This window comes from Macrosteles quadrilineatus, unplaced genomic scaffold (assembly GCF_028750875.1).
Source record: "Macrosteles quadrilineatus isolate MER2022 unplaced genomic scaffold, UCM_ALF_1.0 Scaffold_1__1_contigs__length_201487025, whole genome shotgun sequence".
NCBI classification, from domain to species: Eukaryota; Metazoa; Arthropoda; class Insecta; order Hemiptera; family Cicadellidae; genus Macrosteles; species Macrosteles quadrilineatus.
The window spans coordinates 192,858,395-192,863,394 of NW_026542594.1; positions in this window are offsets into that span (position 1 = coordinate 192,858,395).

The following is a 5,000-nucleotide window of genomic DNA, read 5'->3' on the forward strand; positions in this document are numbered from 1 at the left end:
GTCGTCGTCGTCGTCGTCGTCGTCGTCGTCGTCGTCGTCGTCGTCGTCGTCGTCGTCGTCGTCGTCGTCGTCGTCGTCGTCGTCGTCGTCGTCGTCGTCGTCGTCGTCGTCGTCGTCGTCGTCGTCGTCGTCGTCGTCGTCGTCGTCGTCGTCGTCGTCGTCGTCGTCGTCGTCGTCGTCGTCGTCGTCGTCGTCGTCGTCGTCGTCGTCGTCGTCGTCGTCGTCGTCGTCGTCGCCGCCGCCGCCGCCGCCGCCGCCGCCGCCGCCGCCGCCGCCGCCGCCGCCGCCGCCGCCGCCGCCGCCGCCGCCGCCGCCGCCGCCGCCGCCGCCGCCGTCGTCGTCGTCGTCGTCGTCGGCGCCGCCTCCGCCGCCGCCGCCGCCGCCGTCGTCGTCGTCGTCGTCGTCGTCGTCGTCGTCGTCGTCGTCGTCTACATTTTTACATTTTACATATTTACATGTTACATTTTAACATTTTTTATGATCAAGTCTTTCCCTTGCAACTGACCTGGTAGCCTCGTCTAGTATGAGGATGGATGGGATTTTCAGTAGAGCGCGGGCGATAGCTATCCTCTGTTTCTGGCCCCCAGACACGGTAACTCCTCTCTCCCCCAGAATGGTACTGTAGCCATCAGGGAACTGTCGGAAAAAACTCTCAGCATTGGCCAGCCCAGCAGCTTCGTACACCTGTGACAAAGATTAATTAAATTAGTAATACCAAACTAGTGACGGGTAATACAAACAAAGTAACATAGAATCAAACCAGCTAACTTCTGATTACAGCAGTACTATAATCACTCAACCACCAAGCTGACATAAAAACTTTTACTCATACCAGTACTCATAACGTTTTTAATATGTTACATTTTAACAAGTTACCTTTAAGCATGTTACCCTACCCTGCCATTCCAGTCCTAGCTGTTCTCTACCCTGCTCTACTGGCCCCAGCTATATACCCTACCCTGCCATTCCGGTCCTAGCTGTACCCTACCCTGCTCTACTAACCCTAGCTGTACCCTACCCTGCCCTACTGGTTCTAGCTGTATACCCTATCCTGCCCTGCTCGCCCCAAGCTGCATCCTACCCTGCTCTACTAGCCCTAGCTGTACCCTACCCTGCCCTACTGGTTCTAGCTGTATACCCTATCCTGCCTTTCTAGCCCTAGCTGTACCCTACCCTGCCCTGCTCGCCCCCAGCTGCATCCTACCCTGCTCTACTAGCCCTAGCAGTACCCTACCCTGCTCTACTAGCCCTAGCAGTACCCTGCCCTGCTCTACTGGCCCCAGCTGTATACCCTACCCTGCCATTCCAGTCATAGCTGTTCCCTACCCTGCTCTACTGGCCCCAGCTATATACCCTACCCTGCCATTCCGGTCCTAGCTGCACCCTACTCTGCTCTACTAGCCCTAGCTGTACCCTACCCTGCCCTACTGGTTCTAGCTGTATACCCTATCCTGCCTTTCTAGCCCTAGCTGTACCCTACCCTATCCTGCTCTACTGGCCCCAGCTGTACCCTAACCTGCTCTACTGGCCTCAGCTGTACCCTATCCTGCCTTATTGGCCCTAGCTGTACCCTATCCAGCCTTTCTAGCCCTAGCTGTACCCTACCCTGCCCTGCTTGCCCCCAGCTGCATCCTACCCTGCTCTACTAGGTCTAGCTGTACCCTACTAGCCCTGCCTTACTGAGCTGTATACCCTATTCTGCCCTTCTAGCCCTAGCTGTACCCTACCCTGCCCTGCTCGCCCCCAGCTGCATCCTACCCTGCTCTACTAGCCCTAGCAGTACCCTGCCCTGCTCTACTGGCCTCAGCTGTACCCTATCCTGCCTTATTGGCCCTAGCTGTACCCTATCCAGCCTTTCTAGCCCTAGCTGTACCCTACCCTGCCCTGCTTGCCCCCAGCTGCATCCTACCCTGCTCTACTAGCCCTAGCTGTACCCTACTAGCCCTGCCTTACTGAGCTGTATACCCTATTCTGCCCTTCTAGCCCTACAAATATGTTACATTTTAACACGTTACATTTAAGCATGTTCCATTTTAAAATGTTACATTTTAACACGTTACATTTTGACATGTTACATTTTAACATGTTTTACGATCAAGTCATTCCCTTGCAACTGACCTGGTAGTAGTAGTCGTCGTCGTCGTCGTCGTCGTCGTCGTCGTCGTCGTCGTCGTCGTCGTCGTCGTCGTCGTCGTCGTCGTCGTCGTCGTCGTCGTCGTCGTCGTCGTCGTCGTCGTCGTCGTCGTCGTCGTCGTCGTCGTCGTCGTCGTCGTCGTCGTCGTCGTCGTCGTCGTCGTCGTCGTCGTCGTCGTCGTCGTCGTCGTCGTCGTCGTCGTCGTCGTCGTCGTCGTCGTCGTCGTCGTCGTCGTCGTCGTCGTCGTCGTCGTCGTCGTCGTCGTCGTCGTCGTCGTCGTCGTCGTCGTCGTCGTCGTCGTCGCCGCCGCCGCCGCCGCCGCCGCCGCCGCCGCCGCCGCCGCCGCCGCCGCCGCCGCCGCCGCCGCCGCCGCCGCCGCCGCCGCCGCCGCCGCCGCCGCCGTCGTCGTCGTCGTCGTCGGCGCCGCCTCCGCCGCCGCCGCCGCCGCCGTCGTCGTCGTCGTCGTCGTCGTCGTCGTCGTCGTCGTCGTCGTCTACATTTTTACATTTTACATATTTACATGTTACATTTTAACATTTTTTATGATCAAGTCTTTCCCTTGCAACTGACCTGGTAGCCTCGTCTAGTATGAGGATGGATGGGATTTTCAGTAGAGCGCGGGCGATAGCTATCCTCTGTTTCTGGCCCCCAGACACGGTAACTCCTCTCTCCCCCAGAATGGTACTGTAGCCATCAGGGAACTGTCGGAAAAAACTCTCAGCATTGGCCAGCCCAGCAGCTTCGTACACCTGTGACAAAGATTAATTAAATTAGTAATACCAAACTAGTGACGGGTAATACAAACAAAGTAACATAGAATCAAACCAGCTAACTTCTGATTACAGCAGTACTATAATCACTCAACCACCAAGCTGACATAAAAACTTTTACTCATACCAGTACTCATAACGTTTATAATATGTTACATTTTAACAAGTTACCTTTAAGCATGTTACCCTACCCTGCCATTCCAGTCCTAGCTGTTCTCTACCCTGCTCTACTGGCCCCAGCTATATACCCTACCCTGCCATTCCGGTCCTAGCTGTACCCTACCCTGCTCTACTAACCCTAGCTGTACCCTACCCTGCCCTACTGGTTCTAGCTGTATACCCTATCCTGCCCTGCTCGCCCCAAGCTGCATCCTACCCTGCTCTACTAGCCCTAGCTGTACCCTACCCTGCCCTACTGGTTCTAGCTGTATACCCTATCCTGCCTTTCTAGCCCTAGCTGTACCCTACCCTGCCCTGCTCGCCCCCAGCTGCATCCTACCCTGCTCTACTAGCCCTAGCAGTACTAGCAGTACCCTGCCCTGCTCTACTGGCCCCAGCTGTATACCCTACCCTGCCATTCCAGTCATAGCTGTTCCCTACCCTGCTCTACTGGCCCCAGCTATATACCCTACCCTGCCATTCCGGTCCTAGCTGCACCCTACTCTGCTCTACTAGCCCTAGCTGTACCCTACCCTGCCCTACTGGTTCTAGCTGTATACCCTATCCTGCCTTTCTAGCCCTAGCTGTACCCTACCCTATCCTGCTCTACTGGCCCCAGCTGTACCCTAACCTGCTCTACTGGCCTCAGCTGTACCCTATCCTGCCTTATTGGCCCTAGCTGTACCCTATCCAGCCTTTCTAGCCCTAGCTGTACCCTACCCTGCCCTGCTTGCCCCCAGCTGCATCCTACCCTGCTCTACTAGGTCTAGCTGTACCCTACTAGCCCTGCCTTACTGAGCTGTATACCCTATTCTGCCCTTCTAGCCCTAGCTGTACCCTACCCTGCCCTGCTCGCCCCCAGCTGCATCCTACCCTGCTCTACTAGCCCTAGCAGTACCCTGCCCTGCTCTACTGGCCTCAGCTGTACCCTATCCTGCCTTATTGGCCCTAGCTGTACCCTATCCAGCCTTTCTAGCCCTAGCTGTACCCTACCCTGCCCTGCTTGCCCCCAGCTGCATCCTACCCTGCTCTACTAGCCCTAGCTGTACCCTACTAGCCCTGCCTTACTGAGCTGTATACCCTATTCTGCCCTTCTAGCCCTACAAATATGTTACATTTTAACACGTTACATTTAAGCATGTTCCATTTTAAAATGTTACATTTTAACACGTTACATTTTGACATGTTACATTTTAACATGTTTTACGATCAAGTCATTCCCTTGCAACTGACCTGGTAGTAGTAGTCGTCGTCGTCGTCGTCGTCGTCGTCGTCGTCGTCGTCGTCGTCGTCGTCGTCGTCGTCGTCGTCGTCGTCGTCGTCGTCGTCGTCGTCGTCGTCGTCGTCGTCGTCGTCGTCGTCGTCGTCGTCGTCGTCGTCGTCGTCGTCGTCGTCGTCGTCGTCGTCGTCGTCGTCGTCGTCGTCGTCGTCGTCGTCGTCGTCGTCGTCGTCGTCGTCGTCGTCGTCGTCGTCGTCGTCGTCGTCGTCGTCGTCGTCGTCGTCGTCGTCGTCGTCGTCGTCGTCGTCGTCGTCGTCGTCGTCGTCGTCGTCGTCGTCGTCGTCGTCGTCGTCGTCGTCGTCGTCGTCGTCGTCGTCGTCTACATTTTTACATTTTACATATTTACATGTTACATTTTAACATTTTTTATGATCAAGTCTTTCCCTTGCAACTGACCTGGTAGCCTCGTCTAGTATGAGGATGGATGGGATTTTCAGTAGAGCGCGGGCGATAGCTATCCTCTGTTTCTGGCCCCCAGACACGGTAACTCCTCTCTCCCCCAGAATGGTACTGTAGCCATCAGGGAACTGTCGGAAAAAACTCTCAGCATTGGCCAGCCCAGCAGCTTCGTACACCTGTGACAAAGATTAATTAAATTAGTAATACCAAACTAGTGACGGGTAATACAAACAAAGTAACATAGAATCAAACCAGCTAA